At 37.2% G+C, this 21,086-nt stretch overlaps 1 long non-coding RNA gene across 1 annotated transcript; it reads left to right on the forward strand.

The window, feature by feature from the left end:
• The first annotated feature begins 1,136 nt into the window (after positions 1-1,136).
• On the forward strand, positions 1,137-19,810 carry LOC114896628. The gene is made up of 4 exons (XR_003793852.1): positions 1,137-1,176; positions 1,997-2,065; positions 3,095-3,173; positions 19,413-19,810. It is a non-coding gene; the product is annotated as an uncharacterized LOC114896628 (long non-coding RNA).
• The last annotated feature ends 1,276 nt before the right edge of the window (positions 19,811-21,086 follow it).

Below are 21,086 nucleotides of genomic sequence, written 5' to 3' on the forward strand. Positions count from 1 at the left end.
ACTTTTAGTACAGTGCTAATCCCACAAGGAACATTGAGTTCTCTTGAGGTAAATTTTCTATGCTTTACATTCTTCAGAATGGACTGTCAAATGGATAAAATATTTACTTGCTTTATGTTGTTTCTCTATGGCCTATTAACTTTTACTTAGTTTTGTTGTTTAAATACTTTAAGACAATAAAGAATTTTTGAGAATAATGAACCACATTTTATATTTAAAAAGCAAACCACCAAGTCAAATGATAAAGAAAGGGGGAAAAATTGCCAGCAGGTAACATTAGAATAGAGTACAGCAATTCTTGAGTCACCAATAGCACAATCATATGTTTTCTTCTACATGATAATTTTAATGTAAAACGTTGAGGATACAGAGCTAATAAAGAAGGAAATCCTTGAAACAGCAAGCTATTTTGAAAAATAAGGGGTTTTAATTGTATTCTCAACTTCGAGATTTTGGAAAACTGCCCAAGGTGTTTAATTTATTCAGAAATGAATGCCATACTACACCTGAGGAGTCTAGTTGTTTGCTTGCTTCTGCAAGGATTTTTTTTTCTAAACAAGTACTGTATTGTAGACCCACTGCCAATCAACGTTGCAGAAGTTCTACATAAAGAATAATGTCTGAGTTACTAAAGCCTACAAGGTGGAGGAAGAAATACATTTATGTTAGATGTGGATAATCCCATCCAGCATGATGTAGTGGGAACAGTAGGGTCTTTGGTGTCAGACTGAAGTTTGAAATCTGTTTCTGTCTCTTTCTAGTTGTGTGGCCTAGGGTAAGACAGCTAATATCTCTGGCTATCACATTCCTCATCTGTGAAGTTGCAATCATGGTAACTACCTTCCCAAGGTGATGTGAGGATTATATGAAATAAAGTGGTTGCTCAGTATAGCTCTTGGCATTATTATATTGCAGCAGACAAAAATCAGTTAATTTTATATGGGGGGATTATTCTTATAGTAAATGGCATCTGTCTTCATGCTTATGCAGCTGAATTTTTTAAATGGCATAAATTCAGGCTAGGACAGAAAACAGACTAGTTAAATGAGGCAATTTTAAATGGTAAAAGCATATATCAAAAGTGAAACATTATGCTCAGTTTAATTAATTACTTATTTTTTGCTTTTCTAGGCCTTAACACATGCCTCCAAATTACAAAACAAGATTTACTACTAGGTAAGCTAAGGCATTTTGGTTCTAGTTAAGGTATTGTTTCTTTAGTATTTACATAATTAAAAATTTTATTTTGTGCATCAAAATCTTAGTAATTAGGAATCTGATCAGAGAGTGGTATAGTGCTGCAGTTTACCAAATTGAAATATAAAATGCTACACTTTTTATTTAATCTGCCATTCTATTTACCTTACACCTCCCAGATCCCTTTTGTCTTAATAATAGAATTGCCTGGAGGAAAGAATTCTGTATAAAGTAAGTTTGGTAAACTCTGCATATTTTCGCCTCCCCCAAGCCCATCCCAGTCGCAGTGAATGTTGAAGACTTGCGAAGTTTTCAAGATTTATTTTTTTTAAATAAAACTGTTTAACTTTGCTTAACCCAGCATTTCTAAAATTCATTTCAACATGTAATGTTTTGGGCCCCCTCAACATAACTGTTAACATTTCCAGGGATACCAGTGGAATGATTTACAATAGGATAAAAGAGGATAAAAGGGAAATGTTACTGAATGAATGAATTCTTCAAAAACTTTCAAAGGTTTATTTACAAATCATGTAATTGAACTATGAGGAAAGGTGGTTAGTCTGACTTAGACTGATTTTTTGATATATTTCTTTGTCATTATTAACCATTAAAATATTTCTGGTTATTGTGTATATTTTAAAGTAATAAAATTAAATATTTAAGGTCTATAAACCTATTACCTATACTTTTGGGTTTTTCTACATTAGCAAAAACTCTTATTATACTAGTTCATTGTCCTCATAAGTAAGCATTAACATAGCAAAACCATCTATTTTGATTTCCTTCATTCTCCCAGGTACACATCGGAAGAAGCAGGTGTTAATACCACTGGAACTTTGCCTTGCAAATTATTTACATAATCTGGGTAAGTTTATATACTTTCTGATTTTGTGCATGCTAAAGCTTGTCGTTTATCATTCATTTCACTGTTCCCAGATCACAATTTCTTCAGTTTGCCACATAGTGCTAAATTTACCCTCCCCATGGTAAAACGTTGTTAGACTGCTTGTTTTCTTTTCAGTGGCTCAATTCTCTGGTGTTTCTGAGCAACAGGTAAGAATGGCTCATCTATTCTTCATCAACAATGGGTGAAGCAAGATTATATAACAGAATAAGCTTTATTTGGTCTGTTTCATAAATTCATGAAACAACTCAAAGGAGGTTTTGAAATCCTCATAACTGGACATAGTAACACATGGGAAAGCCAAAATGTTTTTAATTCATCTGTGAAGCTTTAATGCTCATGTTTAGATCAGTCCTTTTCTTCATTTTCTTTTCAGTCCTGCCCTAAAATATTGTTTTTAAAGGTCTCTGATATTTTGAATCATAAAAGCTTTGGAAAAGGTATATTTATAGATATCAGATGTTCAATCTATGCCACTTGATATAAAACATTTTTCTGCGGTACACAACAAAACAAGAGGGAGTCATTATTGCATTTTCGAGTTTTAACACTACTTTTATATGATCCATTTATTGATACACGTTTTTTTCCTAATTTAAGATTAATTTCTAGCTCTTATGTTACCTATATGATTCTTCCTATTTGAAGGCATTTAGAACTGTAAAATATGATTTCACTATGCATATATTTGGAATTATATATTTACATGTAAATCTCCCCTTCCACATTTTATGAGGATCAGAAAAAAGGTTGGTAACTAGATGAACCATGTATCTATGTAATACAATGTATCTTTAAAAGCTTTAACGGGTACAGACCTCATAAATGTTTTTTTAAAACACACCACACACACACACACACACACACACACACACACACACACACAATGTCTTTTTAAAAAGTAATTCTGATGTGTTCCTGAACCTGAATAAATATAAACTGCACTGGCCTATCCCACCATATTTCCCCTCTCTAATCTCCATTCTGCAGCCCCTTCATGCCCATCTCAGAACAAACACAGTCTGCATTCAGAACAGGACCGTTTACAAGTTGAATGGAGTTATTTTGGGTGAGTCATTGAAAACACAGTACAAAACCTTTCCTCACTCACCAGAAATGCATTTTTAAAATAAAGCCAAAGTGAACAAGGCTTGGCAAGTTTGAGGGTGGACAAAATGGGGAGAAAGCGGGTTTTCTGCCAGATTCAGACAGGATTCTGCTAAACCATTTTTGGCTATTCTTTACATTCAGCTCCACCAACTTTCCTTACCATCACTAACCAAAAAGTACAAGATTGAGCAGGTAGGCCGTCAAAACAAGGACACTCAGTTTCCACCAGCACTGTATTGGTGGGCAGGGCCAGGAGATCCCTTAGAGCTTAGTGACAGTTTTAAATCCCCCTTTGTGTCTCCCTTAATTCAGAAGCTATAAGATGTATCCACTTAATAATCTCTTTCCTCTGATTAAATCATTTTGGCAAACAAATAATGATTATAAGCAATTTTTAGAAAGTTGTGTATTAAGAAAATAAAGTTGTGTATAAATTCAGTAAGCAATCCTTTAAAATTGCTTTTAAAATAAGTGAAGTTCTATGAGAGTTAATCCAATAATAAAATATTGAAGGAAATAACAGCTATAGAGACAGAAAATAATAAGCTAGTTCCTAAGAACTTTTTTTTTTTTTTTTTTTTTTTTTGCGGTACACGGGCCTCTCACTGTTGTGGCCTCTCCCGTTGCGGGGCATAGACTCCGGACGCGCAGGCCCAGCGGCCATGGCTCACGGGCCCAGCCGCTCCGCGGCATGTGGGATCCTCCCAGACTGGGGCACGAACCCGTGTCCCCTGCATCAGCAGGCGGACTCTCAACCACTGCGCCACCAGGGAAGCCCCCTAAGAACTTTTAAAATTGAATTAATATGTCTCTACAATGGCTTGATAAATTTGGGGTTTTAACATGCAGGTATTCAGGACTTAAGCATCGGTGTAGAGTCTTATTTATCTATCTATAAAATATATTACTCACCTTTTATCCTGCAGAGAACTTTCTAGCAGCAATACAAGTGATTACTCTTTCACAACCGGTTACAAATCAGTTGAGGCTCACATCTCATGAATGAGGAAAAACCTAGAATCAACAAGGACACTTCCTTAACATATAATGGTAATTCTGAACTCTTTTGCTATAAAATTTGATAGTCCTTGAAAGTCATGTTTGACAAAGGTTGACCCAGCACATTACCGCGTGTTAATTAATACACCCTGTAGGGGGACCTACTCTTAGAAGTGTTCTCTGTTCACAAAGAATTTATCGCCAAGTTGTGGGTACAAGCCAGGCTCTGGTGGATGTAATTATACAAGTATTCTTCTCGAACTCCCTGCAAATTATCAGTTTCCACAGTCAGGGTGACAATTGTTGGTTAAGAGGAATAAAAACTCTGTGTTTGAATGTTAATCTGGCTATGGAAGCACTAGGGTCATAATAAACAAACACGTATTTCCTGCTGTAGTTAAGAGCACAGCAAAGAACTCCGGTTTCCCACATTTGGGGGAATTTTTTTCCTTTTCTTTTGTGGGTAAACAATTGCTTTAAAATTATAAAATAAGTACTTAGCCTTCAAAGCTTATCTCTGCTATCTAAGAATGATTTTATTGTACTTAGTTGTATTGAAATATAATCTACATATGATCAAAAGTTAAAAGGACTAAACATCTATTGATGGGAACCCCAAACTAAGAACTTCTTCACAATCTTGTTTTAAAACAAACAGAAAAGTAAAGCAAATGCCATTAAAATTTCTTTGAGGCGAAAAAGTTTATTATTGCTGTTAGGTAGCATATTTGGCCTGGATTACATTAGGACTAATCAAACAGCTTAAAGTGGTGTTTGCTAACAGACGGTTATTAAATAAAAGAACTACAGGGTAAAGGTCAGCACACAGGTTGTTTTGCTTAATTTTTAAAAATTTCCCTGAGCCTATGTCTTTCCAATTTTTTTCTAAAACAAGTCAACTCAAGTTGGCACCTTAAAACCTTTAAACACTGTAATTAAAACCTTTAAACACTGTAATTACACTAGTGCTGATATTCAACTTGGAGAAATGCTGTTAGAAGAGCAATTATTTCAGTGGACCCAGGGTAATAATATTAAAAATTGATAGTTTTGATTGAGCACTTGCTTTGTTCCAGACACAGTATTTATACCTGGATTTATACTGTCTCATTTAGTACAACTCTATAAGAGCTTATATTACTTTCACTTTACAGAAGGGAAACTGAGCTTCAGAGAGGTTAATACTTGCCCCAGGCCACATACTAGTAAGGGGCAGAGTGGAACCAGGACTTTTCCCCTGCAAAGCCCATGCTCTTAGCCAAGATGTGTGACTGTCTTAGATACTCCAGGTCTGCTGTTAAACATTAGCAACCACTTACTGTCATCAAACTGAGGGGATTCTTCACTTACAGCTGATGGGCAGAGGGAATTCAAGGGAGGCGATTACCTACTAGACTCCCTCATTTCACAAGGGAGGAAAACTAAGCTCAGAAATTTTAAGAAGCCTGCCTAAGGTCAGCCATCTTAGTGACAGAATTATTGAGGGACGAGAATCCATAACTCAACAGTCCTGCAAACACAAAGGCAAAGGTAGAAAAATTGTTTTTAATCTCACCAAATCTTCTGAAAAACTCAGAGAATGTAAAAACAAAGATTTGAGTATTCAGGTTTCTTACTAGCATGTAATATTACAGAAGTAAAGTTGATACTTCTGGCCCAAAATCTGTAGCTCCACCTATCCATATTTCTGGAGAGGACTCAAGGTTGGAGACAGTGAGAATCTCTGCAAACAAGTATGTTATTCAGGTTATGTTTGAGTCCTTCTAGGATAACATTCTGTTCTTTATTAGATGCAAAAGCCCAAGACTGTAACATCCCTGGCCCAGCCACATTCTTGCACTCAGAGGACTTTCTCAAAGGGAACAATGTTCCTGATCAAAAAGAGGGAGTTTTTGCTTCTCAACCTAAAATCTGGTCTTCCAAGCAAGCTTCAACTGCCCAGTATGGGACATGACGTTTTAAGATTTCACCTAAGAACTATTTTAAACTCTATCTTGAAAAGAAACAATATTCAGAAAGTTTTTCTGAAGGATAAACTTCAGTCACTACTGTGACTAACATATATGATATGTGAGTATTTCAATATATTATATTTACTCATGATTTAAAGCAGACCAGCAAAGAGCTGGGTGCCTTGATAGTATCAAATGATTTCCAAGAAGATGGTTTTTACAGAATTACTCTATGATTTGTGCAATGGCATCTGCCTATACTGATTCTTGATTTGAGCAGTGACATGAAATGAGATGTGCCATCTCCAATAAAGAATCTTCCCAGAGGTTGTTAAGTATATCACCCTGTATTCCCTTCAGGAGAACCTCAGGAGAAATATCTTTTCACAATATTTGTTCCAAAAAGAGTTAAAAATTACCAGGACATTTTTGGTTAATCTCACGGGCACTGGGAGTTAGATAACTGACAGAGTTTCTCTTTTCACATTGGCAGCTAGAAAATTGAAAGCCAAATGTGTGGCTAACTCATGGTAGATGAGTAGGTCATCATGGAATGCATCTTAAACTTTATTCATGGCTCGATTCTGTCCCCACCCTTGTTTTTTTTCCTCTTTTTTCTTTCATTTCTTTCTTTTTTTTTTTTGTGGTATGCGGGCCTCTCACTGTTGTGGCCTCTCCCGTTGCGGAGCACAGGCTCCGGACGCGCAGGATCAGCGGCCATGGCTCACGGGCCCAGCCGCTCCGCGGCATGTGGGATCTTCGCGGATCGGGGCACGAACCCGTGTCCCCTGCATCGGCAGGTGGACTCTCAACCACTGCGCCACCAGGGAAGCCCCATTTATTTCTTTTTATCAAAATAAATTTTATAATTTTTGATATTTCTTTTCTGCAACCTAACAAGGAATAGCTAAATAAAATATGTGAGAATCTTAAGCAAAATTATATGTTTACAAATATGTACTTTCAGAGAGGAACGTTAGGAGGGAAACCAAGATGTTCTGTTAAATGACAATATTATGGCTAAATTTTTTTCTTTTATTTTTCAAACTTTTAAAAATTGTATTTACAATTTAAGGATAAAAACTTATTTGAACTTTGAAAGCTCTAGGTATTCCAGAGATAGAAGTGTGGGAAGTATGTGTCTGACCCCATGCAGTGTATTTTTCAGTTTGATTATGTTAAGGCAAGTGAGGAACTGTCATAAACTGAGGTTGAAATGGTAGGTGAGAGCCAAATTTTAAAGGCCTTGGTGTGCTATTTTAAGGGAGTGTATTACTGCCAGTGTGAAGTTGGAAGCAGCTTTCAGTTTTTAACTAAAGTGCTTTACTGAAAGATAACTGTAACTATACAGTTGAAAGAATAGGGCATGGGAAAGCCTCAGGCAAGGGAACCAGGTAGGAGGCTTATTAGTTTGGTGGCAGGGGTTGGAGGACGGAGGTTTATAAAGACTTGAGTTAGACCAGTGGAGATGATAAGGGCTGCAATCAGATTTGACAGATTAGAAGTGGGTGGGGAGGAAGAAATAGAATGATCCCCAGGTTTGCTTTGTACTTTAGGTAATGGATAGGTATTGGTGTCATTCAACATGATAGAGAATTTAGAATGATTAGGCATTAATTTGCTTGAGAGTAAGGAGAACAGAGAAGAAAGGAAATGAGTTCATTATTGGACATATTAGATATGAGGTACTTATAATACATATAAGAGATGTAGCCCCAAGCAGTCAGAAATACAATACAGGGACTTCCCTGGCGGTCCAGTGGTTAATACTTTGCCTTCCAGTGCAGGGGGTATGGGTTCAATCCCCGGTCGGGGAGCTAAGATCCCACGCGCCTCGTGGCTGAAAAACCAAAACGTAAAGCAGAAGCCATATTGTAACAAATTCAAAAAAGACTTTTAAAATGGTCCACATCAAAAAAAAAAAAAAAAGAGAAATTACAGTACAAAGGTGGAACTCTGAATGAAAGTTTGGCTTAAATATTGTAAGGGTGTGTGTGTGTGTGTGTTTGGCATCATTAATATCAGACAGCCATTTTTTCTATATGATTCTGGTCAGCCTTCTTCCTATTTCCCAGGTAAGCTATTCTAAGCCTATTAAGGCAGTAGTCATCAATGACTTCTAAAATGTCAAGTCTAGTGGATCCTTTCAGCCCTAATTTTATAGGTATCTTTATACCTCTTGTCAGGATTGATTATGCCTCACATTTCTTTCTTGATCTTACATTTTACTACTTCCCAGTCTCCTTCACTGGCTTTCATTCTTTTACCAGTATAAACTATTAAATTCATACACTCTCTCTGACTGAAATGAAGAAGATTAAAGGTGGAGGAGTTCTGGGAGAAATAAAAGTTTGTTCAGTGTGTTAAGTTTGAAAAGCCTGTTAGACATCTAAGTGGATATATTGAGTAAGCATTTGGATATATGAGTATAGAGTTCAAGGGGAAAATGTGGACTAGCACATAAGGTTAGGAGTCATCAGCATATAGGTGGTATCTAAAGCTCAAAAATTAGCTGGGGCCACCATGGGGGAATTGGTGAAGAATGTTAAGAAGAGCTATCTAAGGATAGTGTCTTGGGGTACTTCACATTTTAGAGGCAGATAATTGAGAAGCATCCATCAGAGGAGGCTAAGAAAGATCAACTAGCAAGGTAGGAAGAGAACTGAAAGTAGTATCCAGAAGGCAACTGAAAAAAAAAAGGTTTTAAAGAAGAGGAAATGGTAAATTCTACCAACTTCCTGAGAAGTTGATTAAGATGAACACTGAGAATTGACCTCTGGATTTGGAAATCGAGTTGTTATTGCTGACCTTGACAGTAATTGTGGTGGAATGGTGAAGAGTGAAGCCTTGATTGTAGTGGGAGTCTGTAGGGCTAATTCCTTTTAGAAGAGGGAAACAGGAAATAGCATGGGTAGTCAAATGATAACAATTAATTCGTTATGGTAGAACAAAAGAGCAGGAAAGCCGTTATATAAATATACGAGCATTCAAGATCATGAATATCTATGTCTGGCTAAGGTTGGGAAAAAGCCAAGTTCTAAAGTTTTGATCCCTTAAAGTTTATTCCCACTTGATTTTAATATTAGACCTTCTTACAATTACTATCATTTCTGAGTAACATAGTCATGAAAGAGGTAAAGGTAGAAACAGGAAATGTAGGCATCTGATGAAGAGAAAGACAAAGATAGGAAAATAGATAAAAGGAAATGTAGAGTTGAAGAAGGATTTTTGGTTATTTTTGAGGGGAATGCATGGGAATTAAAACATGTTTACTGGTTAAAGAAAGGAACAAGTAGACAGAGAAAAGTTAAATATACACAGAAAAGGTTAGGTATTTGAAGGGAGGAAACTTAATTTTAGAAGGTGATTTCTTTATTTTAGATTGGAAAGAGATATAAATGCACCAATGTAGTTAAATTTCTAGGGTAAGATAATTTAAAGGAATTCACACCTACTGTCCTATATATACTCTGAGAATGAGGCCAGATCATCTGTTGAAGTGATGGAGAGTGAGCTTTTTGGAGAATTAAAGAGAGTGAAGTTTTGAAATAGCTGTTATTAAAAATGGAATAAAAACTACAAGGGAGAAGTAGAATACTTGTTTATTTAACAGTTACATACCTCTCTAAGCACCTTATAAATATTAGCTCATTTATTCATCATAGCATCTCTATGAGATGTGTTCAGTTATTATTACCTTGTTACAGATGAAGAAAATGAGGCACAAAGTGGTCACGCTGTTTTGGTAAGGGCACCCAGCTAGTAAGTGGAGGAGCCAGGAACTGAGCTTTGGTGGTCAGGCTCCAGAGTCCATGCTCTTAACCACTTTACAATGCTGATGGCAATGATATAACTTTATTTGGCAGGCTTAGGTACGTAGGTGTGGAATTTCAAGAGACAAAATTTTAGATTCCTCCAGGAGAGGAGCTCAGAGCTTGAGTGTGATGATAGTAGAGAGATTAGTTGGTGAGATAAACCACAGAATGCAGACTGGATGGAAGAGGTAGGGCAGAGGATAAAGCAGCAGGATCATAGAGGGGCTCAGAGACTTGAATCTTTGCTGTTTTCCTAAGGTTTTAGATTCTTTATGAAGCCAAAGAGTTAGTTTGCTAGAAGTAAAGAAGAGGGATAGTTGGAAGAAGCAGGAACTCAGATTAAGACAGTATGATTATGAAATGTAATTAAGAGAGATGAGGAGTTTCTGGGGAAGACAAGGTAGCACTGGGGTATAGCACTGGTAGTAGATCACTGAGATCCAAAGGAGTTAACAGGCCTGAGCAGCAGAGGAGGTCAAGAAATAATGAGTTCAGGGTGTTGGGTGGGGCATCTCTAAAAATATTGAAGTCACATATGAATCACTCAAGATGACACAGGAAACAGGGTGGATAAAATGGCTGCAGAAACCAGCAATTTGCAGTGTGAGTTTGATGAGGGAATGAGAGATGGCGTAAGATGAGAGATCAGGCTGACATAATGAACAGACTCCAGACAGTGGAGTCATACAGGCCAACCAACGTTTCTTGTAGCCGCCTGCTTCTGTGAGTGTGATACGGAAGCCAAAATGGCCATTCCATCAAGATGTGTAAACTGGCAGCATTCCTGAAGAGCTTTTTAAAGGGGTTGAACTTCTGAAACGATTAAAGCCTTAAATTACCTTAGAGGTCCAACACATTAGCAAAGTAAATATTAGCACAGTTAATCTAGCCCATATAAAACCATTATCACGTAAGTACAAATAGGGCTCCAAGGATATGGATATGTTTTAAAAGGTGGGAAAGTGGAAGGAGGAAGGGAACACAGGAAATTGAGGTTTTGGCCATGGGTAATGTGAACAGCTAATATAAAGGAGAAAGAGCCAGCAACCATGTACATGGAGAACCTCTAACATGTGCCCTAGGAATGATGTAGAAAAGGGGAAATGTGCAAACGAGCTATCTCCTTCTCTTAGTTCAGAATACTCAATAAAAATTATGTTAATAATTTCACATGCATTGATGTGTGCTTTCCCTGTTCTAACAATGTTAAGAGCCTCAGAAACAAAAAATAAATGTTTATAGAAAAAAATCCTATCCCTGAATCAGAAAGCAGGCTAAATTACATACTGTTATAGAACTAACTACTTAATATTAGAGGAAATTATGCTTTAGTCAACAAAAATTCAGATTTGCCTTGGTGACCTATACTGTTGGTTACCTGCCAAACCATCACTGCTCCATCTTTTTCCTTACCAGCAGAATCCTTTTTATGCCACTGGATATTAGCATCTACACATAATACTAAGAGGTCCTATAATAACTAATATTTTCTGAACTAGAATAGGTCTTAGAGAACATCCAATCCAGCTAAACTGTGCAGAGGGAGACATGATGAAAAGCAGTAATTCAACAACTCTGACATGGAGTTTCTTGAGTTATGAATACGAATTAGAATGAAGTCCTTTATCCATATAAATGCATAGTTTTGATTCTTAATATCCCCAAAGTACAAAATAACCTCCGGCAAAAGAAAACAAGATAAATGATGGAAAATTTCTGCATGATTATAATCACAGGCTGTGTGGCCCTGGAAGTACCAAAAGTTCTGAATTTTCTATCCATTTCCAAAGATTTATCAAAGGGCCAAATTAGTTTATGAATGCTCTTAAAGTTCTATTTTCTACCATGAGTACAATCACAGTGATTCAAAACCAGTGTAAGTTTTACCTGAACCGACCTTGCCTGGTCAGTGTGGAAATGGCTTAAGCTGACAGGTGCTTTTTACATGGCGATATACATTTGTGTGCATGTATGCACAGGTCTGCGTGTGTGCATGTCTGTGAATGTGTATGTGTCCTTATGCTTGTGAGCCACCCAGAGGTTATTACATCAAGAAGCCTCTGCTCTTTCCCCAACGCCCATCCTCAAGGCAGGTCCACCCACACAATACCAGAGCAGGTGAAGTCAATTTTACTAAGATTTACAAGGCTGGAAAATGGAGGGGGACTACCAAGGAGAAGATTATAATCAACATTGTTATCTGGTATCAGTACTCTTCAAAATTATGCTCTTATCTGAAACTAGCCATCTCATCACTCTTCTCCCCTCCCTTTCTTAACACGGTTTTATTTAAATGCAATTCCGCTCTCTTTCCAAGCTTGCCTTCTAAGAAAAACTAAAACACTGCATTATAGAAGCCATTCATTTTAGAAAACTGTCCAGTTACCACTATTCTCACTCAAAGATACCTTTTGATGGACTTCCCATGCACACCCCTCAATAAGAATATCAAAGTATCCAGCAAAACCAGGTAATTCCCAAGAAGGAAAATTTTTTTCTCCTTAGAAAAATAATTTTCTCCATATCAGACTTTAGCAAAGGAGAACCATGGCACATGCATGCATAGCCACACACCTCCATAGTGGACTTGGTAAAAGAAAAAGAAAAGAAGAATAGAAACATTTAACATTCAGTTGGGTGGTCCAAAGACACTGGAGATTGAAGAAATATATTTAGAAGTTAAAAATATTTTTTTGGATAATTTTCATTTGAGATTGATTTTAACCTATATAACATGTGTTGCTTATAAAAAATGATGGTTTATCTGCTTCTGCCTAAAAATTAATAGTCATACAATATAGGGACCATTCATTGGATTGACCTTGGAAGGATATTTCTAGTCCGTTGATTCCTCCTTTATATTATTCATTTATGCTAGGTAAAATTTTGTCTCCATGTCTTGCATAATGAAGAAACAGAAATAAAAGCTGTAAATGGAAAAGAACACTTCTCCAGGGTCATTTAATTCAAATCTTTTTAAGGGAAGTTCTTTCTTCAGTTTTAATTATCTAGTAATAGCCATTGTTTTTCTACTATATCCAATAGTATTTCTACTCTACGAGAAACAAGTTTATTTTGAATATCATTTCTCAAACACATAGCGCTTACCATTAAGCAAAATTTCTTAATTTATTTTACAAATTATTTAAAAGGGATGATAAAAATTTTAAATTATGCAATTACATAAATATTACATGAAAGATATGGATTAGGTCATGGTGTACACTTCCTAAGCTTTTTTTTTTTCCAGACAACACAGTTGTGAGAGCAGTATAAAATGTCCATGTGTGTCTGCTATTGCATATGTGATTTTAAATCTCTAAAAACAATCTAGCATCTTTTGAAGTACCACCTACATTTTTTCCACCACCAGTAATTTAACACAATAAAAGAAACTTCCTTGAATGTTCAAAATGCACTGCCAGCCAGCTAGCACTAAAGCACATCTTTTGTTGAGTACCAAAGGTAGTACCATATTGCCCTTATGCATACTTTAAATGTACTGTTCTCAATTACCTTCCAGGTGCTTCTTCAATAAAACCCCATTTTACCAATTCAAGCTCATATCCCACTGACACAAACAGTCCTCTCCATTTGGTTGTATCTTCTTTCTCTTCAAAAAACATGATTTCCCCCCTACCTTCATCTCTGTTGTTCTTGCCACCAGGAATGCCATCTCCCTTATCTTCTACTCTTACTTGAGTGCCTCTTTTCCAGAAAGCTCTTCCTGAGTCTTTTAGTCCATATGGTGCTCTTACTGTCATTTAACTTTCCATTGTTCTGATTTCTGTTAACTAGTTTATTCTTATGCTTTTCTGTAAGCCTCACTTGTTCTTGCATTCTGAAACACATTGGAAGTTTCTCTACCAAACTTTGTTTATTCATTGTTCATTTTTGTACAATTCAAATTTCTAGAAACACTAAGTCAACAACTGATGTACAAGAAAAAAAATAATAAAATAGGGCTTTAGTTGTACAAAAAAACTACATTCAGGATTCCTTTTCCCTTATTTTGGAATGCAATTTCTAAGTGTTTCTCATGCTGGCTACTAACAGGGACGTCATTTCAAATTTGGGTCTGATATTCCCCCTCTTCCTTATGGTGCACAAGGTAATACAGTGGTTTTCAGATTTGTTTTTTAGGGACAGAGCTTTTTCTTCAAACTCATTCTTACCTAGAATTTCAAACATGTAAAAGAGGTGCAGCAGAATAACCCTTATTAAAGAGAGTGCAGTGTGTGAGGGAAAAGTGAGGGGTCCTGCCTGCTTAGCCCTTCTACAGCCCCACCAGTAGCTCCTAGGGCTCCTTGGAGGAATTCTGGAGGCACCATGTAGAAACAGGAGAAAAGCTGACCTTGGCTCTGCTCTCTTTTCTCTGTTCAGGCTTGCGCTTGAGTCTCCTCAACCTTAAAAACAATGAACTTGATCATCAGAGACCCTTCATATAAACCACAAAACCTCATAATGCAAGCAGTACTCAAGTGAATCAAAAAAGATTCACACCTAGACCATTTTGGTGTTCTATTGTTGTATTGAGTCAATATTTTTAGAAACTTTCTTTTGAAAAAAATTGCTTGATGTTTGATAAAAATTAGTATCGAGGATTGATTAAAGATTTGAACAATTTGGGGGGAGTTATTTAGATTCTGGTTTGTGAGTACCTTTTATTGTCAGTAAATTTGAGTTTTGAAAATTCTACTTTGAGTTAGCATTTCAAAAAAAGAAACCAAAGTTTGTATTCAACATTCACAACTTCTAATCTTCTGTATTCCTTCAAGTAAGCAAGCAGTGTAACATAGTGTTCCTACGTAGAAACAGTCTGGTATAAATATCAGTCAGATATTTGCTTTGGCAGGTATTCATTTAACAGAATGTGTGAAGAAATACACAAACCTGGTGTCAGACAAATGCCATTAAAGAGTACTATCATTCCAGTTAATAAAATATATTGGTGAAATTAGGCATTTCATTTTGGCTGTATTTAAAAAACTATTTCTATCTATGGGGCATTGATTCACTTGTAAATGGAAAAAAAGTCAGGCAAAACACCAAAACAGTAAGTTCCACTTGATTCCAAGCAACCTGTTAAATAAACCGTTGCTGCTTTTAACTGCAAAGTACTTAAATGTGACTGCCAAAGTCTATAATTTTTTTAGAATTCCTGGTTTCTCCATCAGACAGACTTGACTCAGCTATCAATATAAAAGTGACTTAGCTGTCAATTTGGCTTGATCAAAACAACTTTTGATACTACTAATCTTTTTAACAAAACTTTTCATTTTACAAAGTTGATTTATAATATGAAAATCTCAGTGAAAAACCCAGTTCATCTATGTGCATGTATGTGTGTGTGTGTGTGTATATATACATATATATATATGAATAGACATATAATTTTAGAAATATTTATTGCTAAATAAAGTTATTTCTAGTGAATTAAACTTTGCAAACAAAAGTAATACATTTATAAAACTTACTGCAAATTTAATTTTTTGACTGGAGTGCCCTTGTTACTGACAAATTATATAAAATTTTAAATATACTTAAAGTAAGAATCATTCAATCCATGTACACTTTTTTAAAATTCAATTAATAGTTGTGTCATGCTTTTGTACAAGGAGATTTACTTGACCCAGATAGGAATTGAGTACTAAGATTTAGTTTCTGATACCCAGAAACTTACAAACTAATGAGGGTCATAATGAGGAACTTCAGTATAAGGTTGTTATCATCTTAGTGGTACAGGCAAGTGCTTTAAAATGTCACTTAAAAAAAATGTTGAAAAGCAAGTAAGATCAGAAAATGAATCAAAGGAGAACTTTTTTGCCTGGAGAAGCAGTGAGAGATTCCTGTTCACACTTTCTTTCCCTTTTGCTGTAGAACCAACATCAACCAGCTTTAAAAACACTGTTATTAAAAAAGGGAAAAAAAATTCTGGCAAGGGTGAGGAGAGTGATTTTGACTTGGGAAATCCTGACGGAGGGGGAAAGGTAAAGAAGTAAGATAAGAAAGAAAGGGAACTAACATTCACTGAGTACTTAGCAATTGAACTTTTATGTCTATTTTGACATTATGTTTCTTCTTAAAGGAAACCAGCTAGAAAGCTATTGAAACCACTGAGGTATAAGCAGGAATGGAAAATGAACAAATAGAATAGAATTTTTTTAATCTTGGCTCTATTCAACTTTGTCACAGTTGACCAGTCCTTGAGGGAAGAGTATCTAGCCCCAAACTAATAGAGAATGTTAAATAAGATTTTCTTTCAAACTGTATTCATTCCTTGAATTTAGTAGATCATCAATGTTTTTAATTTGTTTGTTTGTTTTTTGGCTGCGTCGGGTCTTAGTTGTGGCACACAGGATCTTCGTAGAGGCATATGGGATTTTTTTTTTTTTTTTTTTTGCAGTGCACGGGCTCTTCGTTGTGGTGCACGGGCTTCTCTCTAGTTGTGGTGTGTAGGTTTTCTTTTCTCTAGCTGCGGGGCACAGGCTCCAGTGTGCATGGGCTCTGTAGTTTGCAGCATGCAGGCTCTCTCATTGAGGCACGCGAGCTCAGTAGTTGTGGCGCGCGGGCTTAGTTGCCCCGTGGCATGTGGGATCTTAGTTCCCTGACCAGGGATCAAACCCACGTCCCCTGCATTGTAAGGCGGATTCTTTACCACTGGACCACCAGGGAAGCACCTTAATTTGGTTTAATTAAGCTATAAGTTACAATGGAAAATGGGTAAATAAAGGTAACGCTCAGAAGATATATTATGAAATAAGTTTTTGGAATAGATGCCACCCATAAGGACTTGAATATAACTGCTACTGATAAGACCCACAAGAAGTATAGTATAGCCGTGAAAAGACACTTGAAAGTTGGTTGCATATTTCTTTTTAGAAAGATGTTGGGTTTTGGGTCTTTAAGGGAAAGATCCCATTATTTTTCGATAGCTGAAATACATCAAAATAAAACCCCAAAGGAAAGCATTCTGACAGTTAAAATGTTGTAGTTTCATTTTTAAAAACAACTTCTAACTTTACTATACATCTGTGTTTCATTTATCTACACCAGTTCTTTATTTTATGTTCCGAAATAAATTTTCCTCAAATTTCTAGCAGTAATAAACGGGAGTCTGGTTTTTCCCATTTCTCCAAAGTTAAATATCTTAAGAGTAGAAAGACAAGAGGTAGGCAATAATTTGAAGTTATGTATGCCTTCCAGAGAACCTGTATTTAGTTCATTTGTATGTTCAACTAGTGAGAATCTATTATCATTGATACATTTTTACATTACATATCATAGAATTAGAGCACATCTTGTCTGAAGATGATGTTTCTAAAGAAAGAGCCAGATATTTGTGCTCAAGTGTAAAACTCCGTTAGTAGGAAATGATGTTCAAAAGTAAGGTTAAATCAGCCTTAGTGTTTATTTTAAGACTATAAGAATTTTTTGATAATTTCTTCTGTTAAGAGCTAGCTACACGCAAGCTAAGCTGAAATATTGATAGGAATGGACTTGTACACCATACTAAATTAGAACTGTATTAGTTTCACTTTTAAGAGGAGACTTTTTCTGAACTTCCCTGGTTCAGTAAAGTCACGTCAATATCAATAAATCAAAATTCCCCTAATTATTTTATTATTAACATGCATATCTTGATATGCTGTTTCCTACATTATAAAATAGTAGCATTAAATGCTGTGAAATTCCATAGTCTATTTCTTGTGGTATGCAGAGTTCCCATAGAAAATGTATATGCCATGTATTGGACACTATTAATTTTGACATCATAAAGTTGGAAAAAGTTTTAAATTGGTTCTTAAGGAAAAACTGCTGTAGAACAGGATTAGAAAATTTTTTTTTCATTAAGAGGCCAGATAGTAAATGTTTTAAAGCTTTGTGAGCCTAATGGTCTCTGTCACTACTCAATTCTGCCATTGCACAACAAAAGCAGCCATAGGCAATACATAAATGAATAAGCAGGGCTGTCTTCCAATAAAACTTTATTTTCAAAAGCAGGTGGTGGGTCAGATTTGGCCTCTGGGCCATAGTCTGCTGACCACTGTTACAGAACATATAAACATTTTACATTTTCTCTGTTTAACAAAGATAACTGAACCACACTTCTCACTCTCTATAGTTTATGTATATAGTTAATATATAATATATTGTTATATATATTGAGATTTGTGAGAACCAAACAAACATGGGAAAGGACTTTAAAAACTAGACGTATTGATCAAAGGGTACAAACGTCTAGTTAAAGATGAATAAGTTCTGGGGACCTAATATATAGAATGGTGATTATACTTAATAATGCTGTACTATATATTTGCAAGTTACTAATTGAGTAGATCTTAAATGTACTTACCACAAAAAAATGGTAATTATGTGACATGATAGAGGTGTTAGCTAACACTATGGGTGGTAATTATTTTGCAATATACTCTAAGTACCAAATCAACATGTTGTACACTTTAAACTTATACAATGTTATATGTCAATTATATCTCAATAAATCTGGAGGGTGAAAAAAAACTAGAAGCATTTCCATCTATAAGTGAAAGGCATTATGATTATAAACAGGAAATGTTCAAATATTCATATGTTAAATGGGCATTATCTACCTGCAAACTTATCAGGATGCCTTTTCTAATATAGTCAGCAAGAATTATTTCATGTTTCTAACAGTTGGGGAGATTTGGAAATGTCTATGATCCTCTATTGTAGTTAATTCTATCATAAATAGGAATTTTGTTTGAAACTAATTTGGCATATTTGGGCACTGTATTTCAAATACATGGAACCAGGACTATATCTTTTCTCTTCTTCTACACCTAAAAAATAGGAAGGCACTGGGCTTCCCTGGTGGTGCAGTGGTTGAGAGTCCACCTGCCGATGCAGGGGACACGGGTTCGTGCCCCGGTCTGGGAAGATCCCACATGCTGCGGAGCGGCTGGGCCCACGAGCCATGGCCGATGAGCCTGCGCTCTGCAACGGGAGAGGCCATAACAGTGAGCAGCCCACGTACCGCCAAAAAAAAAAAAAAAAAAAAGGAAGGCACTAATTTTTTAAAATGAGATATAAATCCCATTAATATATTAAAATTGGTATCACTGCCATATGATTATTGGGGATGAGGAAATTAGGATAAAAAGAAATGAGCTAAAGAACAGTAACAGCACTGTTGACAAGGGAAGCTGATATCACCCTCACATGGAAAAGCAGAGGAAGTATTAAATCTGAAATTCTCCATGTAAAGTGGGAAATATAAGTTCTGACACAGGCTAGACAAAGACATTCCTTTAAATTATTTGAACGTTTAGACTGTTCAGATTAAAAATTGTGATTTATCCATAATAAATTATCCATAATAGGTTAAAGAATTCAGATTACAATGACAAATAGCTCACAGATTTATTACATGAAAATGTTTCTGCTTCAAAGGCAACAAAAAAAATTGCTTCAGAGTTTTAGAGAAATATGTTTTGAGGAGCTTCAAGATGGCGGAAGAGTAAGATGTGGAGATCACCTTCCTCCCCACAAATACATCAGAAATACATCTACATGTGGAACGACTCCTACAGAACACCTACTGAACACTGGCAGAAGACCTCAGACCTCCCAAAACGCAAGAAACTCCCCTGTACCTGGGGAGAGCAAAAGAAAAAAGAAAAAACAGAGACAAAGAATAGGAACAGGACCTGCACCAGTGGGAGGGAGCTGTGAAGGAGGAAAGGTTTCCACACACTAGGAAGCCCCTTCGCGGGCGGAGACTGTGGGTGGCGGAGGGGGGCAGGTTTCAGAGCCACGGAGGAGAGCGCAGCAACAGGGGTGCGGAGGGCACAGCGGAGAGATTCCCGCAGAGAGGATTGGAGCCGACCGGCACTCACCAGCCCGAGAGGTGTGTCTGCTCACCTGCTGGGACGGGTCGGAGCTGGGAGCTGAGGCTCCGGCTTCGGAGGTCGGACCTCTGGGAGAGGACTGGGGTTGGCTGTGTGAACAGAGCCTAAAAAGGGCTAGTGTGCCACAGCTAGCTGGGAGAGAGTCCAGGAAAAAGTCTGGAGCTGCCAAAGAGGCAAGAGACTTTTTCTTGCCTCTTTGTTTCCTGGCGTGCGAGGACAGGGGATTAAGAGCGCCACCTAAACAAGCTCCAGAGACGGGCCCGAGTGGCGGCTACCAGCGCGGACCCCAGAGACGGGCATGAGACTCTAAGACTGCTGCTGCAGCCACCAAGAATCCTGTGTGCAAGCACAGGTCACTCTCCACACCTCCCCTCCCAGGAGCCTGTGCAGCCTGCCACCACCAGGGTCCCGTGATCCAGGGACAACTTCCCCGGGAGAACACAAGGCGCACCTCAGGCTGGTGCAACGTCACGCCGGCCTCTGCCACTGCAAGCTCGACCCACATCCGTACCCCTCCCTCCCCCTGGCCTGAGTGAGCCAGAGACCCAGAATCAGCTGCCCCTTTAACCCCACACTGTCGGAGCAAAGAACAGATGCCCTCAGGTGACCTACACACAGAGGCGGGTCCAAATCCAAAGCTGAACCCTGGGACCTGTGCAAACAAAGAAGAGAAAGGGAAGTCTTGCCCAGCAGCCTCAGGAGCAGAGGATTAAATCTCCATAGTCAACTTGATGTACCCTGTGTCTCTGGAATATCTGAATAGACAATGAATCATCCTAAATGGAGGAGGTGGACTTTGGAAACAACGGTATATATTTTTTTCCCCTTTTTCTCTTTTTGTGAGTGTGTATGTGTATCCTTCTGTGTGTGATTTTGTCTGTATAGCTTTGCATTTACCATTTGTCCTAGGGTTCTCTCCATTTTTTTTTAATTACTTAAAAAAATTTTTTTTCTTAATAATTATTTCTTATTTTCATAACTTATTTTATTTTACTTTATTTTATTTTATTTTATCTTCTTTCTTTCTTTTCTCCCTTTTATTCTGAGCCGTGTGGAGGACAGGCTCTTGGTGCTCCAGCAAAGCGTCAGGGCTGTGCCACTGAGGTGGGAGAGCCAAGTTCAGGACACTGGTCCACAAGAGACCTCCCAGCTCCACGTAATATCAAATGGTGAAAATCTCCCAGAGATCTCCATCTCAACGCCAAGACCCAGCTCC

The sequence above is a fragment of the Monodon monoceros genome, unplaced genomic scaffold (genome assembly GCF_005190385.1).
Source record: "Monodon monoceros isolate NGI ecotype Baffin Bay Population unplaced genomic scaffold, NGI_Narwhal_1 Super_Scaffold_16, whole genome shotgun sequence".
Taxonomy (NCBI): Eukaryota; Metazoa; Chordata; class Mammalia; order Artiodactyla; family Monodontidae; genus Monodon; species Monodon monoceros.